The sequence below is a fragment of the Mesocricetus auratus genome, unplaced genomic scaffold (genome assembly GCF_017639785.1).
Source record: "Mesocricetus auratus isolate SY011 unplaced genomic scaffold, BCM_Maur_2.0 Super-Scaffold_100023, whole genome shotgun sequence".
Lineage (NCBI taxonomy): Eukaryota > Metazoa > Chordata > Mammalia > Rodentia > Cricetidae > Mesocricetus > Mesocricetus auratus.
The window spans coordinates 15,953,449-15,976,668 of record NW_024429204.1 but is presented as its reverse complement, the minus strand read 5'-3'; the positions used below and the strand labels follow the sequence as shown (position 1 = coordinate 15,976,668).

The window sequence follows — 23,220 nt, the reverse complement described above, 5'->3', positions numbered from 1 at the left end:
TGTTTGTGCTACTAGGCACCCACATTATATATAGCTTTATATTAGTAAATATAAAGCTGAAAAGAAATGTCAGGAGAGACGAATCAAACTTTAAAATTTGGGTCATATTCTTCTCGGCTCCTTTTATTTCTCCCTAACTGGGACTCACAACCTTTCTATTCTGTATTAAGAAATTCTCCTTGTCATAAAGAACAAAGTCAGGTGTGTTATCTGAGGAAGGGGAAAGTACTAGGCACCAACTTCTCCCTAGACTTGGGACGCACAGATTCCCATCGCCACCGCTTCACAGATGCAATTGGAAGCCTTCTGGCCATCATAGAGCTTGGTGCTTCCTGCTTCTCTAGATAAACAAGGCAGCAATATTTGGATCAAGAGTAGGGATGTCTGTGAGATGTTCAGTTGAGACCATCAAAATAATTTGTTGACATAAGATTATTCAGAATCCTATCAAATCTTTTTGTGAGACCCAGGAAAGTCCACCCAAAGGCATCTGCATCTTTCTATTTCCAGTCTTCCCTTCAGAAGATCCCTTGTAGATCTCAGCTCTTTTTCCATTAACTCCTATATTTCGGCCCACCCTCCCCCAGTGCTGCTTTTCTAACTACCTTTTACTAAAGAACTCTAAAATGCATCCCAGGTTCCTGTCAACTCATTTTGCCAAGAGACATCCCTGGTTTTGTTATGTTTCAGGAAGCATTAGGAGTGTTGTACTTTCTGCTTCTCAGATATCTTTATTTTTCAACATATAGAGATGCATGTACACTGTCAAATAACTTTCCATTACCTTTTGTGAATAGCACATAAATATTGAAAAAATAACTGGAGAGAAGCTTGAATAAAGGCAACTGCATGCTTCCCTTTTTGGACAGCCCGGGACAACACAAGGTAGGAGTAGATAATGAAAGTCATGTACGGTTGTTTCACAAAGAACAATGGCCTCATTTTCGGGAGAGTCGCACACAAACTCGCCAAGAATCTGTTTTTCCTTCACCTTTTTCATTTTGGTTTGCTAACTCAAATGCTCTTATGTCCCCATAACCCAGTCTTCATGGTGATATCCGTGGCAGGGGGGTGGGGATACATAGGAAACCATTGCCAGATATTCCTACATCCTTCATCAAACATTGAAAGCACAGAGGACCAGGTATATGGGTTACAGAGGTGCATGTGTGTGACCATGACACTTTGGAGTAGAAGGTAGGGGGGGTCATAGCTCAAGGTCACCTTCAGAAAATGTATCACATTCATTTTTCACACAAAGACAGTTGCTTCTCTTTTTGTTTTTCTATTCTTCTTTTATGAGATTCCTTCTAAATCACAGATTTTTTTCCCCATATAATTCCCAGACTTTCTGATTCTTCCGGTCTTCTCTGTTGTACAGGTTCTACCCCACCGAATCATTCAAAACTAGTAGACACTAAACTTTCTTCTTCAATCAATGGAATGGAAAGCCCATCATAATAGATTTCTCTTAATAATTTTTTATCAATTTTTCTTGGGATTTTAACTTAGAAATTTACGCCCCAGGACTGCAGCATCATTGGCTGAAAAATTGATCAATTGATGTGTTTGCTACTGGTATCTCAAATTCTACCTGCAGAAAGTAAGCCTAGCAAGCTTTGCAAGTTTTTAATGTGGATTATTTATCTAGGAAATAAAATCGGGCATTGCATTATGAACTGGGAACTATACATGGCCCTGGGGTAGGTATTGGGTAACACAGAGGTAAGTGACATTTGTCCTGACCACAAACGGCTTACATTCCCTGAGGCCCCTTCCACTGGAAGGAATATGTACCCGTACTATAAACTTGATGAAAAGCCTATGCCTGGGAACTCATGGGCCCCACAAGGAAATCTGCTATTGATACTTTGTTAAACAGACATGTAGTTAAACTACCTTCTAACTTATATTAGTATCCTTAGACCTGTGTATCTCTCAACTATAGAGAAGTTTCTGTTGGCAGTGGACGATGGTCAACACAGAGACTCATAACTGGTCAAAGCATGGAGAGCAAAGGACTCCTGAGTGATCACCCCTAGATGCGACATCTATGTCACCTACTCTGAGGCCCAGGGGGAATCACCAAAAACGGGAGGTTTCCACTGTGAGCACCAGGTAACAGGAGGGAATACTATACAATGTATAAGATGCTGCCTTCTGGACATGGTGTGGCCACTGCCATCATGGAAACATAGAAGCTGTTATCACCTGCATAATACCTGTACTTACACACATACACACACACACACACACACACACACACATCATACAAAAGTAGGAGGGGTCTAACAGACTATGGGAGAGATGAAGAGTATCAACAGAAGTGGGAGGGAGAGAAGAAAAGGAATGGGGGGGTAGATGTCATCACAGTACGCTACATGCAAGGATGAAACCATGAAAAACAAAAACCTGATTGAAAGCAAAAGAAAACAAACACAACCCAGAATCTTACAGCCTAAGATGAAGAGAGCATCAGCAGGACCTGGAATGTTCTTCCTTCGGAAGTATCCTTTACTAAAATGCAAATGCCTCTGGTCAGATAATCATTTTAGCCTCCTCTGTTGTCAGACTCTAGGAAAGGAGAGAAGTTGGTGTCAGGTAAGTCTGAAGCAGTCCAGATCCTATATGTTCTCCTAGAGACTCAATGCCGCACATTAGCATAAAAAAGGCTCTGAGAAGTCTTGCAAGAAATTATCTTATGTGTTTGCTCAGTGTAGCATTTTCAAAATTCACTCAGGCATTGGCTATTTTCCACCAGAGAATAGCAATTAACCTGTAGAAAATGCATTTTTGGAAATGCTGTTCTAAGCCTTGCGGTGGCTAAACAGCAGTGCTACCCCAATAAAGTGACAGAGGAGTCCTTCAGGAAAGAAGAAGTGCAAAAGAAAACCTGGGGAGGGGAGGGAGAGGAACAACTTGGCCATTTACGTGAATAAATAGTCACAGTGCAGCTGCTTCATGCTCAGTTCCCTGAGCCGGTCACATCCTGGCCTAACCCTGTCACCAGGATGGATGGAAGGTGGTCAAACAGCTGGAGAACTTTGTCCAAACCTTACTCTTCTGTCCTGGAATACTGGAGGCCTGGAATTAAGAATGTGTTATCCCTTTACACATACACACACATTCACCCTGATTCTATTTTAAAAATATGTAATCCACAGGAGCTGGAATGATGTTGGCTCAGTAGTTGGATGCTCTTCCAGAGGACCTGGGTTCAATGCCCAGCACCCAACTTCAGTTCCAGAGGATCCCATGTCCTCTTCCGGACTCTACAAGTATGAAGCACTTATGTAGTATACAGACATTCAAGCAAACATGTACATAAAATATAGTACTAGAAAGAAATAATATTCAATCTTTCATGTAGATATTCTAGAAGCTTCTAGCATACTGTAGCTTACTTTCCTTGTTAAGACTAAAATGATAGTTTTCAACTTACATATTTTTGTCTCACAAATGTTTTCCAATGAAAACAAGAACTTGGACAATTTGGACCACAATTTGAGCAATCAGACACAGAGGCCCACAGTTGGTAACTTCGGCAACATGAACAGGTGTTGATTTTCATTGATGAAGCCAAAAAAAAATCTTTTAAAAATTATTCTTAGATACAGTAAAGCCAGGGAAGAAGAAGTGTTTCAAATAGTTTGAAAGGACAAGTGACATCAAACCTGAGAGTGGGTAGTCTTCCTTTGATGATAGTCTGTTCAAAAGTTAAGTTAGGCTAGTTAGAGGGAGAGTCCAGACTACATAGTAAAGAAGTGTTTTTAACTCCTAGGAGATATTTCTGAAAGTGTGTGTGTGTGTGTGTGTGTGTATGTGTGTGTATGCACACACACGCGCATATATGTTCTGAAGTGACAGAAATGCTGGTGGAAAGAAGACAGGGAACATTTTAAAGAAACACCTAATAGACTTTCCATCAAGCTCATGCTTTTGAGCCTGAGTAAATCCACACCTTGGTATTCCCATAATATTTTTCTGTTATATTCCAAAATGTTGAGTAATGCTACTCAATTATGAAAATAGAATGAATTTTTAAACCCTTAAAGACCATGTATTGCATTTTTAGAAATAAAATTATTAAAATGAGAGACAGTCCTGATGAGCAAATACAAACAGTCTCTTAAATAAGGCTTGAGTTCTTCTACTGAAGAAAATAGCTATAGTCACTGAGTGTTTGCTATGGTTCAAGCAGCTTGCTTAATCTCTAAGTTATTTTGCTATATTATAATCCTTTTTGCAAGGAAAAAGATAGTGGAAAGGGTCGGGATTCTTAGAGCAAACCATACAACCACTCCAGGCATTACTGACTTAGAAATACTATCAGCCATTAGACAATACGTCCCTACTTAAGTGAGCACATAGTATACACAGGATATTATGTCTGGCAATTAATCCCTTGCATAGTTGCTCTTAATCTCATTAAATCATAAGATTTATTTATTAGCTTTTATTGTTTTGACTTTTTTTTTTTGGTTTTTCGAGACAGGGTTTCTCTGTGGCTTTGGAGGCTGTCCTGGAACTCGCTTGGTAGTCCAGGCTGGTCTCGAACTTACAGAGATCCGCCTGCCTCTGCTTCCCGAGTGCTGGGATTAAAGGCATGTGCTACCATGTTTTGACTTTTTTAATCAAAGTATTGCTAGTAACTATCCAACTTGCTCTAAAGCTCTCTGTGTAGACCAAACTGGCTCTAAATTTGTGGCAAATCCTTCTTGCCTCTGCTTCCTGAGTGCCCAGATTGCAAGCATGCCCAGATCTGTCCTTGTTTTTAAGTGACACATAAAACTGCATATACTCATGCGGCATATAAAACATGATGTTTTAACACATTTATATAACATGAAATGATCAATTAGAACAATGATTCTCAACCTTCCTAATGCTGTGACTCTTTAATACAGTTCCTCATGTTGTAGTGAACCCCCAATTATAAAATTATTTTTGTAGATACTTCATAAATGTAATTTTGCTACTGTTGTGAGTCATGATGTAAATATTTTTGGCTTAGAGAGGTTTGCCAAAAGGGTCTTGACCCACCAGTTGAGAACTGATGAGTTAAAACAATGGCATATCAACTCAAATATTTATCACTTTTTTGTGTGTATCGATATTGTCCCAAGTCCTCTCCAATAACTAATTTCAGATGTATAGTATTGTTGTCAGCCTTGATGTTACCCCACTGTGCTAAAGTATATTGAAAATGTTTCTACTATGCAAAATGTTTGTAGAACACTGGAGCCAATAGCAACTTACAGCAAAAAGAGTTTATTTTGGCTTATGGGTCCTACAGAGATTCCCTAAAAACAGGGGAGTTGTGGCATCTCTGGGAACAGTAAGCTTAGTGATGGCATCTTCAAGTGCATGCAGAAAATAGAGGGTAGACCGGAAGTGGGGTGAGGTTAGAAACTCACCCTCAGTAATGTACTTCTTCCCACAAGGCTCGAAGACCTAGAAGTCCCATAACCTTCCCAAACGGCTCCACAAAGTGAGCCTGTGGGGGGCATTTCTAATCCAAACCACAATAGTACCCAACATTCAAACCTTAGTGTATGTTCCTCAATGGGTAAAAGAACTTCTGAATGCCTTCTGTTTTGAGAATTCTTGCCTTAAGCAACAGCATACAATTTAGTTGGTGAAGAAGAAGTAGAGAACAAAAATGTGGCCTTCAATAAGAAGCGAGGTTCTTGTCTTAGGAAGAGTAGAGACACACAAGTTGGAGAGCCTATGACTACAAAAAGAAATTGACTAGGCAAGGTTCAGGTTTCAAGAAGAACAAAGATTGTATTCGCTCAGGGGAAAAAGAGCCAAGGAAGTTGACACTCATTAGATTTTTTAGTCCTTCTTATGCAACTGTAAACTCTTCAAGGCCTCTAAAGATAACTGAAAGACCAGCTCATTCTCATTCAATTGTTCCTAGGAAAAATACTGCTATTATATGATTGCTGTCTCAGTGTGTTAAGTTGAAGCAGCAAAGTATGTTTTCCTGTTACATTTAGGAAAAAAATAGACCTATTCTCTGAAATGCTGATTCTAGCCTCTGCCCTCCAACACTGATATCAAGGTATTCTCTTCAAGGTAGGACTTGGGATTTGAGGTTTTCCCAGAGAAAATCAGCTATGACTTCTTGTGCTTTCTTTGCTAAATTCTTAAGCACCTTTTTTTTCAGTTGTGTTAATTTCACTAACATTGGGAATGGGATGGCTGTTCGTAGGAATCCAAGTCAATATCCCATCCCTCATGTGATATGATTTCAAGCTTGTCAATTCTTTTTTATGCTATTAGAAGTTTCTATTTATTCATAACCTGTTCATTTCCACAAAGTATCTGAGACATTCATAAGAAATATGCCATAAAATAGAAGGCTAACTATATACCCAGGATCAGACAAAGGAATTAGGAATTGACTAGAATTAAGTTGTAGCATTTGCACTTTAACTATCATTATCAAAGAGGAGCCACAGATTTCACACTAACATGGGAAATCATCAGCATAACTTGATACAGAATTACAGTGTCCATAAAAATAAACATAGCTATGTCATGAAGAAGATTTTTTATTCTCATGAATTTTTAAAAGAAAATAGCAGAAAGTGTGTTTACTATGCCTAGAGTCATGTCTCCAACTCCTGCAAGGTGAGTGCAGTCTTCGCTGATGGGGATGTAAAACAATGGGAAATTATCACTTTAGGGAAAGTCAAGTTTTCCTTCCCATATAAGACTGAGAAAAAATGTCTTAATGTGTCTTTGTAGGTGGGGTTCTGAACGAAGCAGCCGACAATATCCCTGAAGCATATGCAATAAAAGTTTCCAAATAGCTGTTTCTTCTGAGGTCCCTCCAAGGCATCAAAGGGCAAATCAACCACATGCATCCAGATGGAGAAAATCCTGTGGGGCCCAAAATAATACGGTCTCCATTTATGAACTCATCAAATCTTAAGGTTACCTAAAGCATTGAGACCCATTCATGAGCAAGATATTGTGCTCATGAGTACAGGCCCCTAGCAACCAACCTCAGTCATAATAGCAGTCAGGTCTGGAGCCTTTGTACTGTGGCAGGCACTTGAATGCATTGCTTTATTTAATCCTTGTAATAACTGCAAGGTACTTGCATTGGTGAGGGCTCCTTTGTTTGCATGTGACTCAAGCTACCTTAGGCAGAGAAAAAGAGAGGACTTATTGCATGGTAAGATAGGAAAAGCACACAGCTAACAGGAACTTTGGGTTCTGTGTATCAATACCCATAAATGCTATCTTCTTTCATAAGTGGGAACGGCGGTATATCATAGACTCAGGCTAATACAGGAAGTTAGAAAGATGCTCTTTCTCACATCTCCCCACCAGTTCCAGAACTGAACTGGGGAAGAAACACTATAAGTTTGTAGCCACCCATACCTTGACAGAAGAAGCTTCCTTGGCCCTTACAGTCAGCAGGAGCATGGATTATGGACTTCCACTTGGTTTCTAGAAACAGCATAGACCACACGGTCTCTGGCGTCAGCATGTGCCATGAACCTCAGCATGGTCCCTAGAGATAACTTTTTGTATTATTTTTGTCTAGAAAAAAATTTTTGTTTTATATACCAACCCCAGTTCCCCCTCCCTCCCCTCTCCCCCCAAACTCCCTCATTCCACTCTGTATGCACTCCTCAGTGGGGGTAAGGCCTCCCTTGGGAAGGCAACAAAGTCTGGCATACCGAGTTGAGGCCAACCAAGCCAATGCTCCAGTATCAAGACTGAGCAAGGTGTTCCATCATAACGGAAGGACTCCGGAAAGGTGTTCCATCATAACGGAAGGACTCCGGAAAGGTGTTCCATCATAACGGAAGGACTCCGGAAAGGTGTTCCATCATAACGGAAGGACTCCGGAAAGGTGTTCCATCATACGGAAGGACTCCGGAAAGGTGTTCCATCATAACGGAAGGACTCCGGAAAGGTGTTCCATCATACGGAAGGACTCCGGAAAGGTGTTCCATCATAACGGAAGGACTCCGGAAAGCCTGCTCATGCACCCAGGAAAAGTCCTAACCCCACTGCCAGTCAATGTTCCCCCCTAGAAGATCAAGCTACATAGCTGTCACCACATTCAGAGAGCCTACTTCAGTTCCATGCAGGTTCCTCAGCTGTCAGTCCATAGTGTGTGAGCTCCCACTAACTCGGGTCAGCTGTCCCTGTGGTTTTCCGGATCATGATCTTCACACACACACACACACACACACACACACACACACACACACACACACACACACACACACACGCCTCATATGATCCCTCCTCCCTCTCTTCAACTGAACTCCAGGAGCTCAGGCCAGGGCTTGGCTGTGGCCACTGCATCTGCTTCCATCACTTACTAGATGTAGGTTCTATGATGACAATTAGGGTAGTCACTAATTTGATCACAGAGGTAAGCCAGTTCAGGTAGCCTCTCCACTATGGCTAGGAGTCTCACCTAGGGTCATCTTTGTGGATTCCTGGGAATTTCTCTGGCACCGGGTTTCTCCCTAACCCCATAATGGCTCCCTCTTTCATTGTGGAGATATTTTTTTTCAACCAACAAGTATAAAATAAGAAATTTTTTAAATACTTAAGTCGTATTATAGAAAGCTTTCAGAAAATTATTTTGCTAAAGAAAAAAGTACTTTCATTTGAGTTCATGAAGCAACAAAACGAGGTTAACCCCTGCCATCCATTTTCATCCTACATACAGTCATTTTTTTTATTCTTTCTTAGTTCTGCAGGTAAGCACATACTATTTAAGGAAAGGTAAAAGCACAGAGATAAATGGCTGTGTCAAGTCTTGAGTTCCTAGAACAGAAAAGGCTGGAGTAGTGGTTCTCACCCTGTGGGTCACCACCCCTTTGGGGGTTTCAAATGACTTTTTCACGGGGGTCACCTAAGACCATTGGAAAACACAGATATTTTATATTACAATTTGTAGCAGTGGCAAAGTTACAGTTATGACGCAGCAATGAAAATAATTTTATGGTCGGGGTCACCACAACATGAGGAACTGTATCAAAGGGTCACAGCATCAGGTAGGTCCGGAGCCACTGGCCTAATGGACTCTTATCCATGAGGCAGAAGCCGCACCTTGGGTCAGGAATTAGCATCTCATCAGAGACACTTTACTTCCCCGGAGCAACAGTGACGTCTTTTTAAAACTTTTTACAACTTAATTAAAATATACCTACATCTTTTTCTACCGCCCTCTTCTTCCTCCTATTCCTTCAAGTTGTCCTCTGACCTGTGCGCTCACGCCTTGGCAGATACTAAAGCACACACAATAAATGCAGGTAACTTTTGAAAGTTAAAAAAAAAAAGGCAACATGCTTCGGAAGAAATGCGAGACGATAATACAGCAGAAACTTGTACCTCCAGCCACAACGCAGCAAAACAACTGAACCCTGGCTCAGCAAAACTAACTACACGGGACTGGGCAAAACGGTTAAACCTTGACTCAGCAAAATGTAGGGGAAAGGTAGGTGCATAAATGTACATGCATGATACTAAAGTCGCCAGGCAACGCCTGAGATACTGGGAAAGCAGAGTCCTAGTTCCCTTCATCTATCAATGTAATGCATCTGAAAGCCATCTAAGAGGAAAGCCTCTGTGGAAACTCTGCCCAGATCAGATTGGCCTGGGGAGGGCAGGGGTGGCATGATAGTTAATTGATGTGGGAGGAGCCAACCCGCTATGGGAGGCACCCTTCCCTGGGCACGTAGTTCTTGGCTATGCAAGAAAGCTATGTAAAAAGAAGCAGGAAGCAGTGTTAGCCAATGGTTTCTCTTTTTTTTTGTTGTTTTGTTTTTGTTGTTCTTCTTCTTCTTTGTTGGTTGTTTTTGGTTTTTGGCTTTTTCAAGACAGGGTTTCTCTGTATTGCTTTGAAGGCTGTCCTGGAACTAGCTCTTGTAGACCAGGCTGGCCTCGAATTCACAGAGATCCGCCTGCCTCTGCCTCCCGAGTGCCGGGATTAAAGGCGTGAGCCACCAACGCCCAGCTCCAATGGTTTCTATTTTAAGTGCCTGTTTGAGTTCCGGTCCTAACTTCACTTAAGGACGAAGATGAACTGTAAAATGTATGTCAACAAAAAGCACATATGAAAATGCACCCTTACCTAAAAGAAAGCAAAGATCATTTATTTGTCGCCGGTGACCCTGCTCGGACACCTCTTGGGGGCAAGGTTGAGAATATGCAACACTAAGGATTCAGGCACCAGAAGTCGGTGAGTGGCAGAGCAGGCTGCAGACTCCTTATTAAACATTAGGCCCTGCCTTTATACCCCTTCCCAAGGTGCCGTTGGCTCAGGCGGCTGACTCTGCTGTGTTGTCCTTTCCTCATTGGTGCCTCTGGGTGTGGCTGCAAGCTTGGAGGCGTGTCTCAGGGAGGAAGTGCCTGGTGCGCATGTGCATTCGGGCTAGCCTGGGGAAGGAGACAGGGTGACTGGGGCTTGGGTAGGCGGACTGCAGTTCCTCTTACAATCATTTGTCTAAACCACAGCGCCTCATAAGGCACGATGACAATGCTTACTTTATCTGTAAGGCAGAAGTGCAGAGGCACTGGTCTGAGCTGAACTTCTACATCCCTTAAAGCAAGTTCTTTGCTTCCTTAATCTACCAGCTTGCCCTTTGCCCTCCCACCCCCATAAAGACGGTCAACATTTCTTAGTAGGTGGCCTTGAAACTCTAACATCATCTTTTGACAACCCCTAACACAGTGTAAGCTACATAGAAATAGAGCCTTGCTTCGATCAATATTTGGATGGAAGGCAAAAAACTGAAAAGAAATTTTGAGCATAGCAAGGAATCCTGTTGTTCACTCGGGAGGTTTCACTTTTGACTGTGAGTCAATAATACCACTTGCCCGGTAGAGAAGGAGGGGCTGTTTGGAAAATATTGTTCCTGTCCTGTACAATGCACAGAAAGCCCAATTTCTAAGATCTGGTGTGTTGCACTACATGAAATAAGAAGGATAAATGCTACCCAATCTCACTTACGTGAAGCAGCTAAAATAAAAGCCAGACTCAAGGTGAAATAGATGGAGTCTGAAAGGAAGGGAAATTAGGAGATGCTGTTTATTCAATGAGCACAAACTTCCAGCGACATAAGATTGAGACATTTTGGGGCTATTAGGCCACACAATGCCAGTAATTAATGAAACTATACTGATGGAGGATATCCTTCTGTATATATGTTTCTCTTATTGTTTGATGAATAAAACACTGATTGGCCAGTAGAGGCAGGAAGATAGGCGGGACTAGGAGATGAGGAGTTGCCATGTAAACACTGGGAAGATAGGACTCACCAGGTGCTCTCTGGTAAGATAAGGCCATGTAGAAATACATGGATTAGTATTTATGGATTAATAATTAAGAGAGAGCTAACCAGTAAGAAGCCCTAGCCATTGGCCAACAGTTTTATAGTTAATAGAGCATCCATGTGTTTATTTGGAGCTGAAGCAGCTGTAGGTCCAAGTAGAACAGAAACCTCCATCTTCACTACACTGCAAACTAAAATACTCAATAGAATAGAACACACGGAAGGTGTTCTTGCCCTATCCCTAAAAGGATGTCAGGGAAAAGAGGAAACGTTAAAGGTGATACAATGCTTATTATCTTGACTATGATACTGTTTTCACAGGTGTATGAACATTCAAATTCAACTACTTATATATATTAAATATACAGACTTTTGCACACCAGCTATTTCTTTTTTTTTTTTTTTTTTTTGGTTTTTCGAGACAGGGTTTCTCTGTATTGTTTTGGAGGCTGTCCTGGAACTAGCTCGGTAGACCAGGCTGGCCTCGAACTCACAGAGATCCACCTGCCTCTGCCTCCAGAGTGCCGGGATTAAAGGCGTGCGCCACCAACGCCCGGCTTACACCAGCTATTTCTCAATAAAGTGGTTTGTAAAAAAGAAACCCTATAGTATTTTCAGTTCAAATAGAATGGTTTTAGGGTGAGGTTCAACTCAGGTAATAATGTCTTGTAGTAATTATCAACTTGACACACCCTTGGATCATCTAAGAAGAGAGTGAACAAGTGATTGTCTAGATTAAGTTAGGTTCTGGACATGTCTGTGGGGCATACCTCGATTGCCTTCATTGATGTTGGGAGACCCAAGCTGAAAGTGGGCGGCACTATATCAAAGTTTGGACAGCAGGAAAAATGAGCTAAGTACTAAGCGTGCATGCATTCATTTCTCTCAGCACTTGACTGTGGAAGTGATGTGGCCAGCTGTCTCCAGTTTCTGCCAGTGTGACTTCCTTCCAGTGATGGACCATCACAAAGAATTGTGAGCAAAAATAAGCCCCTTCTCACCTAAGTTGCTGGTTGCCAGTGTATATCATCACAGCAACGGAAAAGAAAGTAGAACAGGTAATTATATTCCGATCCAAATTTCCAATGATTTACAATTTACTCAAACAGGCATGCTTACACTGACTGCTATAAAATACAGTGTTCAACTAAACCAAGGGAATGATCAAATAGATATTTTACACTTTAAAAACCTGTCCGAAGGAAACTTGGTATGCAGTCTAAGATACAATGCCTAGTTTGGTCTGGTCTTCTTACAGTTTCTAGTCTAGTTAAATAATGTTATTGAAATATAATAACTATACCATTTGGTGTACCCATTTCAAATACATAATTCAATACTTTTAATAAATGTTCAGGTAGGTAAGTGATCTTCAGACACTCACACTCCCTCCTCTCCTATTAATCATTCCCCAAGTATCAGCCCTACCTTTGTAGTAGATCACATGTGTGGCCTCCCCTTCCTCTCTGCAGCCATCTCCAAAATATCACACAGATCTCCTACAACCTCCTTCACTGCTCTATCAGTTTGCCACAGATGGCAACTTCCTCAAGTCGTGTCTGGGAACCCGCCATCTCTGCCAGCCAGGGAATGAGATAGGCCAGGCAAACGGGTATGCTACCATTGGATATACACTCTCCTTCCTTCCTTTCCTCCAAACTCAATGCCTTGGTTCCATTCTAAGCTCAGTAGGAAACTACTGGATATGGCATCTTCTCTGTCTCTGCCCTCACTCCTAGGGAACTGAGAAGATTCTAATAATACATCCTGTTTACCTCCCTCCCGTGGAAATAATCAACACCCCATCCTCTTCTAGCTCATCTCCATCCCTAAGTGTGAGATGCCAAACACCAAGAATCACTTTCTAGCCAGAGCAACCATTAGCCAAACCTGGGAGGATCTCAGAAACATTTCCTATTAGGCAAACCACAGAAACCACACTTACCTAAGAACCAGAGAGGGTAACAGAAACAAGTATTAAAATACCCACCTAACAAAGAAAAAAACAGATAGCAGCACCTAGAATTACAACCAGCCCAAATCTATATGCCTAGGCACCAGTGTAAAATCAGAATCAATAACAGCCAGGACAACATTTCTCCACAAAAACCTAGTAACCCTACTGCAGCAGGTTCTGGGAGATACAACATAGCTGAAGCAAAAGAAGAAGACTTCAAAATAGCCTTTATGAATACATTAGAGGTCCTTAAAGAGGAAATGGATAAATCTTTTAAAGAAATCTATGAAAACACAAACAGTGGAATGAGATGAAGAAAAGAGCTCAAGACTTGAAAGTGGAAATAGAATTGATAAAGACAGGCCAAAGGAAAGGAAAACTGGAAATTGAAAATTTGGGGATTCTTACAGGAAACTCAGAAGCCTCACCAACAAAATACAAGAGATGGAAGAGAGAATCCATAGCATTGAAGACAAGAGAGAAGAAACGATACCTCCATCAAAGAAAATGGTAAACAAAACAATAACCAGGCACAAAACCTTCAGGAAATCTGGGGCACGATGAAAAGATTAAATCTACGAATAATAGTAATAGAGAAAGGAGAAGAAATCGAGGTTAAAGGCAAAGAAAGCATTTTTAACAAAGTCATAGAAGAAAATATTCCTAACCTAAAGAAAGTGGTGCCTGTATGACAAGAAACCCACAGAAACAGCTGCCTTGAACTTGGGGGAAGTTCATCTACTCTAGACTGACAGATAGGGAGCCTACATGGGAATGAGCTAGGACCTCTGCATGTGGGGGACAGCTGTGTAGCATGGTCTGTTTGTAGGACCCCTGGCAGTGGGGTGAGGATCTATCCTAGGTGCATGAGCTACCTTTTTGAAGATCAGACTTGATGCATGGGAGAGGGTCTTGTTCCTGCCTCAACTCAACATGCCAGGCTTTGTTGAATCCCCATGGGAGGCCTCCCCCTTTCTGAGTAGTGGATGGGGGTGGATTGAGGGGAGGTGAAGGACGGAGTGGGAGAAGGGGAGGGAGGGGGAACTGTGGTTATTACATAAAATGAATTAAAAAATTGAAAAAAAAAGAAAGAAGTTTCAATTATCTAATCGTTAAAAAAAAGAAATATACAGTACACTGCGTAGCCTAAACCAGAAAAGAAGTTCCTTATATCACATAATAATCAAAATACTATTATACAGAAAAAAGAATATTAAAAGGAGTAAGGAATTTTTTTAAAAAACCTAGTAGCATAAAAAGGCAGATCTATTAGAATAACACTAGACTTTTCAATGGAGATGCTAAAAGTCAGAAGGGCCCAGACAGATGTTTTACAAACTCTAATGTCATCCTAGAATATAGCAAAACTTTTACTCACAATAGATGGTCAAATAAAGACATTCCATGATAAAAACAAATTTAAAGAGTACCATTCTACAAATCTAGCCCTGCAGAAGGCACTAGAAGGAAAACTGAAGTGGTTAACCACACCCAAGAAAACTCAAAGAATAAATAATATCAGGCCACGGAGCAGATGCAGAGACCCTAAGACAAGCACTAGGCAGAGAGAGATCCCAAATTAGAGCTCTCCATCAGGTCCCTCCCCTTAGAGCTCCAGGAATCCCATGAAAGAGAGGGAGGAAGCAATGTAGGTGCCAGAGGGGTAGAGGATACCAAGAGACGTCAGCCCACAGACTTCAACAAAGTAGGGCTCATAGGGGCTCACAGAGACTGAAGTGGTGATCACACAGTCTTCATGAGTCTGCGCTAGGTCCTCTGCCTATATGTTACTTGTTAGCTTGGACCGCTAAGAGTGGCAGTGGGTATGTCTCTATTTTGTCTGATCTTGGGACCCTTTTCCTCCTACTGGATGGCCTTACCCAGCCTTGATATGAGTGTCTGTGCCTAGTCTTATTGCATCTTATTATGCCATGTCCATGGATATTCCTGGAAGGCATGTTCTTTTCTGAAGGGAAACAGAGGAGGAATGGACGAGGGGAAGAGAGGGGAAGTGTGTGGGGTGATGGGAGGAGTGGAAGGAGGGGAACTGTGGTTGAGATGTATTGAAAACAAAATCATTAATAATAATAACAATAATAATCGGGCCAGCAAATCAAAGTAAGGAGAAAACACAGAACAACAACAAAATAATGAGAATTAACAAAGGCTTCTCAATAATAACTCTCAATGTCAGTGGTCTCAGTTTCTCAATAAAATGATAAAAGCTAACAGAATGGATTAAAAACAGGATCCATTCTTCTGCAGCACCCAAGACACACATTAACATAAAGAGTAGACATAATCTCAGGGTAGAAGGATGGAAAAAGATATTCCAGGAAAAAAAAACTAAGATGAAAGCTTACTTACATTTTAATATTGAAAAATAGACTTCAAACCAAAACAAATCAGAAGTAGGGAACAATGCTAAATACTCATCAAAGGAAACATCCACCAAGAGGATAGTGGAATTCTTAACATCTATACACCAAACACAAGGGCACCCAAGTTTATAAAAGAATCACTATTGTAATTTAAATCACATGCTAACCCTCACACACTGATAGTGGGTGACGTTAATACTCCACTTTCATAAATAGACAAGCCATCTAGACAAAAACTAAATAAGACATAGTGGAGTTAACTGACATAAACCAAACAAGCCTAACAGATATTTACAGAACATTTCATGCAAACACAAAAGAATATTATCTTCCTCTCATTATCTCATAGAACTGTCTCCAAAATTGACCACATACTTGCACACAAAGCAAGTCTTTACACATACAAGAAAACTGAAATGATACCCTGAATCCTATCTGACCACCATGAATAAAGCTAGATATAAATAACAGAAGCAACAGAAATATTACAAACTCAGGGAAACTGAACTACTCAGTGCTGAATAAAAATGGATCAAGGCAGAAATTAGGAAAGAAATTTAAAACTTTCTAGAATTAAATGAGAATGGCAACAAACCCTACCCAGCCTTATGAGGCATGATGAAGGTAGTTCTAAGAGGCACTAACAGCACTAAGGGTTCACATAAGAAAAATTGGGAATACCTCACACTATCGACAAAAAGAAGCAATAATACCCCAGAAGGTTATTAGAAAGAAAATCAAACTCGAAGCTGGAATCAATAAAACAGAAACCAAAACAAATAAACAAACAATACATGGAATCAATGAAACAAGGAGCTGGTTCTTTCAGAAAATCCTTAAGATTGACAAATCATTAGCCAAATTAACTAAACAGCAAAGAGAGAATATCCAAATTAACAAAATTAGATATGAAAAGACTGACATAACAGACATTAAAGAATCCAGAGAATAATGAGGACATGCTTTAAAACCTATATTCCACCAAAAAAATATAAAATAAATGTACAATTTTCTCACTATATACCACCCTCAAAAGTTAAATCAAGATCGGATAAGCAATTTAAGCACAACTATAAACCCTAGTGAAATGGAACCAGTAAAGGCAGTCATTAAAAGTCTCCCAACTTTAAAAAAATGGTGTTGGCACAAAATTCGCCAGACTTTCAAAAGAGTTACCACCAATGCTCGTCTAGTTATTTCTCAAAATAGAAACAGAAGGAGCATTGCCCAATTCACTTTATGGGGCCACAGTTACCCTGATACCTAGATCTCATAAAGACCCCAACAAAGAGAATTACAGAACAATTTCTCTTACAAACATAGATGGGAAAATACTTAAATACTTGAAAACAGAATCCAAGAGTACATTAAGAGCATTCAGCACTGCCCAACATGATGGCACATGTCTTTAATCCCAGCACTCAGTAGGCAGAGGCAAACAGATCTCTGTGAGTTCTAGCCCAGCCTGCTCTACAAAGTGAGTTCCAGGATTGCCAGGACAGCCAGGTTACATAGAGACACCCTGAGTTGAGAGAGAGAGAAAATCATCCAGCACAGTGAAGTAAGCTTTATCTAAGAGATACAGGGATGGATCAACATACATAAATCAATAAATACAATCCACTATATAAATACGGAATGGAAGAAAGCATACATGACCATCTCATTAGATACAGAAAAGGTCTATTGACAAAATCCAACACCCTTCATGATAAACATCCAAGAGTTTGGGGGATACCAAGGACAGGGTTAAACACAATAAAGAACATAATAAAGGCAGTTTACTGAAAGGCCACAGTGAACATCAATATAAATAGAGAAACTCAAAGCATTTCCAGTAAATTCGAAACAAGACAAGGTTGTCCACTGTCTCCATACCTATTCAGTACAGTACTTGAAGTTTTAGCTAGAGCAATAAGACACTTGAAAGAGATCAAGGAAAAACAAATTGGAAAGAAAGGCACAAGAGTATCTTTATTTGCAGACAATACGATAGTATACATAAATGATGCTAGTTTCCACCATGATACTCTAACAGCTGATAAACACTTTCAACAGAGTAGCTAGACACAAAATTAACTCCCAAAAATTAGTAGCCCTCCTATATAGAATTTTTTAAATGGATTGAGAAAAAAAATCTATTCCCATCAGTTGTTAGATGACGCCTCTGCGATGACTATTACACTAAGCACCAGTCTATAATTATAGCAGAATATCATTAGGAATCATTTCACTGACTTTTTCTCTTTTCTTTTTCTTTCTTTTTTTCTGACAGTCATGTTTGGATCTATCCTAGGTCTGTGGTTCCTGGCCCTCCCAGCAATGGTGGGCATAGGCACCTTTTCATGGCATAGACCTCAAGCTGGACCAGTCATTGGTTGGCTATTCCACAAGTTCTGTGCGACTTTTACCCCAGCACATCTTGAAGGCAGAACAAACTATAGGTCAAAGATTCTGTGGCTGGGCTGATGTGGTAATTTGAATGTAATTTCCCAGGGAATGGCACTATTAGGAGACATGGCTTTGTTGGAGTGGGTGTGGCCTTGTTGGAGGAAGTGTGTCACTGTGGTTGTGGGCTTTGAGGTTTCCTGTGCTCAAGATACCTCTTTTTCAACTTCTTGTGGCCTGCAAGATGTAGCACTCTCCCTTGAACCAGACCAATGACTCTTTGAAATGAACCCTTACATGTAAATATGTAAGGATAAAAGGGATTACTGCATGACTTACTATAGCTTCCATGATGATGTTTTTTCCTTTTTTCCTCTTAAATTTTATTTTATTTTATTGGAGGTGGTTGCAAGGACAGCAGGTGAATATGAAGGGATGGGAAACGAATGGATAGAAGTACATGATGTGAAAAAACGTTTAATTAAAAAAAAAAAGACTCAACTACTCCTCCAGTACCACCATGTCTGCCATGATGATAATGGACTGAATCTCTGAAACTGTAAGCAAACTCCCTCAACTAAATGTTTTACTTTTAAGAGTTTCTGTGGTCATGTCTCTTCACAGCAATAGAAACCCTAACCAAGACAGTTGGTATCCCAGGTCCTCCATTGGAAGCCTTGCCTGGTTACAAAAGATGGTCTGCTCAGGCTTGGTATCCCCTATTAATAGGTGTCTTCACTAGGGTCAACCTTATGGATTTCTAACAGTGGAATATTTCAAGACAGGATTTTTACAGATAGGTGAAACAGCATAGTCTGGGGAAGAGGTTAAACACTCTGCCCTGCAGAAAAGCTCACTGAGACAGAAACAACTCAAATTGGTTTCAGGAAGACCCTGAAACTGACCAGATTCACTAGGCCCCTCCCTCCCCAAGAGTATAAAGACGCAAAGATTACTGAGAGTCAGTGTCAGACAAGCTAGCTTCTTAGAAAAGGCTCAGATCAGCTGCCCATAAAAATCACGGACAAGACAAGCAACTTGAAAGAAGCAGAGACCAGTTGAAGGGCCTAGAAAGAACAATGACTAGCCAAGCTGCCGGAAAGGGTCTATGATCAACTGACCTACCTGGAAAGGACACTCTTCAGCCTATTGAGTTGCTTGAAGGCTGGACAGGTTGCTCCAGGTTTCCAGTTTTCATGAGCTGTTCCCATCATGGCGATGAGGCTGTCTTTCAATGATTTCTCCTCCTGTAAGTAACCCTTCACCCATATTTCTGTAAATAAGCCCAATAAACTTCATTGGTTCACCAAGTTGGCTTTTAGAGGTATCCATATTTTAGTCTATTGGGTCTACCTGGGTTGCATAGTTATTTGTTCATGTCTTCCCAGGAAGTTTCAAAGAACAAATTGATTTTCTTTTTCTTGAAAACGTACTGAGGAATAGCGTTGTTGAGTCTTAGAGGAACGATACCTTTTACTACTGAGTGCCTTCAGCCCATTTTCCTGGATGACTGAACCATTTCACATTCTACCAGCAATATATGAGACCTGTGTTCTCTCTTCATCCTCTCTAAGACTTCTTAGTTTGCAACACTTTGGTTATAACTGCCCTAGTGAGAGATGGAATTTCAATATTGTTTTGCTTTGTACCTCCAAAGTGATTAATGATAGTGATTTTTCACATATTTATTGGTTATTTATATACTCCTCGGAGGAATCATCTCTTGATATCATTTGACCATATTTTCATGTGATCACTTGTCTTTAATTTTGTGAAAGTACTTACATACTTTAGATCCAAGTCACGTTTGAGATACATGTGAAGATTTTCCTCAGTTCTGTCTATCAGGTTTCTTTTGTCTTTTTGACAGTTTCATTTGTGACATTTAAGACTTTAATTTGGTGTGATCCCAATTTGTGTAGTCCAATTTGTCTTACCACCCCACCACTGTCATCTGTGTTTTGATATCTTAAAACAAATAACCTAACCCAAGAAAATAAAGATTGGTTCTTCCTAAGTCACCTTCTAAGGCATTTATAGTTTTCAGTTTCTACATCTAGGTCTATGACCCAATTTAAGTCAATTTTTGTATAAGGGATAAATACGATGTACAGTTCTATTTTGTACATTTAGCTGTTCCAAAAATATTTTTAAATGACAGTTTCTCCCCAGTTTTGGCACCCACATTAAAATAAATTAATCATAAATATAAGAATTAGGTTTGAAACTGGGTGATGGTGGTTCATGCCTTTAATCCCAGCTCTTGGGAGGCAGAGGCAGGTGACTCTCTACGAATTCAAACCCAGTCTCCTCTATAGAGGTAGTTCCAGGAAAGATAGGACTGAATAAAGAAAATTTGACTCAGGAAAAAAAAAAGAATTAGGTTTGCATTATTAGCATGTACTATATAAACCTCAAAAAGTATCCATTTAAATTAAGTTGATTTGTCACATTGGTTGCAAAGTATGTCGTCTTAGAAATTTGCAAAAATGAACTACAAAGCCCGGGGTCCATAAACTTTAGCACATGACATCTTAAAGTTGCTTTTGAGTTCTTTCTGTAGCCATAAAAAAATATTAACTTTCAAATAAAACATCAAAGTATTATATTTACAATGAGTGCAAACTTGACGACCGCTAATGTGTATCAGGCCTGGAACCTTGGAGAACTCAATAAGCTTGGATGGCACTAAATTTCCACACCAGGTCTGTGAGTTGAGCAGAGTCATTTTCTAGACAAGACGACTGAGATCAGGAGATATTCTGCAACTTGTTCTCACGGGCAGTAAATCACGTGTGCATCTCCAAGTCTGAAACAAAATGCTTGCCTTCTGGATCTTGAAACATGGGTGTTGGAGACACTGCCTACTCATGGATATAAAAGCCCAAGTATTCACTTAAAACCTGAGTGACTGCCACAAGTCTTCCACAACCCTGCAATTTCTTTGAATGCTCCGTTTTAATCCTCTAATATATACAAAAGTTTCCCTCTCTAGTAGATCTGTGTTTTTAGAAATCCAGTGTGCTAGACATTGTGCCACAAAGTCCAGCTGTGCTTATTTAAAATCATCTTTTTATATGAAAAGATTGAACAAGTAAAGGGAAAGACCGTGTCCTTCAGTATTTGAAGGTAATTATGCCCACAGAGGAGTTGTCAGGCTGCTTTTGGTCTCCTGGGCAACATATTAGAAAGAGATTCTGGCCTGGGGTACAGCTTAGTAGGAGAACTCTTGCCTGACATGAGCAAAAGGCCTGGATTTAATCCCCAACACAAAGAAGAAGCTTGGAATGTCTTGGTTACCTCATTGTCTCTTTTATAATCCGAATGTTGCAGAGAATACACACATTACCACTTTTCTAAAGATGTGTATGTGTTTTCTGACTGTTGAAATAGGTTCATATGCATTCCACAATGATTTCAAAGCAACTGTCTATCTGATGGATGACTGTGGACTTGAAATCCTCCTGTTGCCACATCCCCATTGCTGGCATTGCAGACAAGTGCCACCATGCATGATTTTATGTCGTGCTGAGGTTTGAACCCAGGTCTCTAATCCTGCTAGGCAAGTGTTCTACCAACTGAGGTATGGCAACAGCCTCATAGTACCTCTCTTAAATGCCTGTAACTATTCATATGTCTCCATTTAGGAAGCTGCCCAGTCCTAAGACTTTATCCAAAGTCTTGCTATGTGGCAGATGAACGGCACATGTTCTTAAATGTGACTAACAAACAATCTCCTTTAAGCACATCCTATTTCCATACTGATTTACATTATACAAGTGAAAAGATATTCCCATGGGCACAAAAACTACAGCCACAACATGTCCCTTTGAAGCTATTTTGACAAAATATTTCCGTCAAACAAAGTCACCAGGAGGACAAACAGTTTGCAGACTCAGACGAAGACCATGTATAAGTAAAGGAGTTGGGCATTATCTCTACCATGTAGACATCACTGATTTCTAAATCAAACAATATATACATCATCAGGCCACATCATAGAGCCCAGAACCTCAAGGGGGAAATTAAGAAGTTATAGATTACTTATTTTAGTTTTTGAGATTATAATAGAATTACATCATTTCCCCTTCCTTGACCTTCCTCATATATCCCTCCTTTCTTTCAAATTCATGACCTCCCTTTGAAATAATTGTTGTTACATACATATATGTGTATGTATACATATATTCCTAAATACATGAACACAACCTGCTCAATCCAGATAACGGCATATGAATATATTTTCAGTGATAGCCATTTGATATCTGACAAACAACTGGTGTGCTTTTCCATGAGGAAGCCTGTTTCTTCCACTTCCCATTAAAAATAAATAAGTACATATGACCGGAAAGACCCATAGTATGGAAATGATTGTCCTCCATAAATATACCTACAGCAAAGAGAATTGATAGAACTATTTGTTTTGAAAACATAATCAGCTTGTGAAGGACTGGAGCTTGAAATGCTTTGCTTAGACTGCCTACTAAGAGAAGACAATACATGGTAGGAAGAGACACCCACATCACTGTAGGACACTAGACACTGTGCACCTCTGAGACCTGAGGGCGTGATGAATATTGTGAGGATATCTGGCAGAGCCAGAGGGAGCCCTCATGCCAGCACCTGATTGAGAACTTTGACGCTTAGCGAAGCAGAGAAACCCATTGGGGGACAGACAGTTGTTGAGCACAGGGGAGATGCTCCCTGGAGACATCAAGATCCCCACAGGGGACTTAGAAGGAAGCTCAGGTCTTGAATTAGGTAGAGGAGGAAGAGTCAGGAAAATCTGGGTTTACTGCTGTTATACCTTTGTGAATAGGCATGGTCTTTGGGGGCCTACAAAAGATCTGTCTCTCCCCTCTTCTCCTCTACCTCTCTCCATATATATATATATATGTATGTATATATATATATATGCAACATAACCAGCAAAAGCAAATCAACTAATTCTACGTGCACTTAATTAGAATGAACTTCTTCCTCAGCTTAGCAATAGCACCCAATGCACTCTTAACGGCATGTGCATCATTCCTAGCCTGTAAATGCAGATAATCGTACTTACTTATTCATAAAGTTCTTTGAGGTTTGGGGATGAAAGGCTCCTTTAAAGTACAAAGCATTAATTTTTTGTGACAGGAAATGAAGCAGTGTTTAAAAAAAAACCTTTGTGTTCTTT

General features: G+C 40.3%; 1 long non-coding RNA gene across 1 annotated transcript; it reads right to left on the bottom strand.

The window, feature by feature from the left end:
• Positions 1-6,540: 6,540 nt before the first annotated feature.
• On the bottom strand, positions 6,541-7,841 carry LOC121133683. The gene is made up of 4 exons (XR_005870640.1): positions 7,701-7,841; positions 7,399-7,531; positions 7,017-7,155; positions 6,541-6,891 (listed from the first exon to the last, which is right to left on the bottom strand). It is a non-coding gene; the product is annotated as an uncharacterized LOC121133683 (long non-coding RNA).
• Between the last annotated feature and the right edge of the window lie 15,379 nt (positions 7,842-23,220).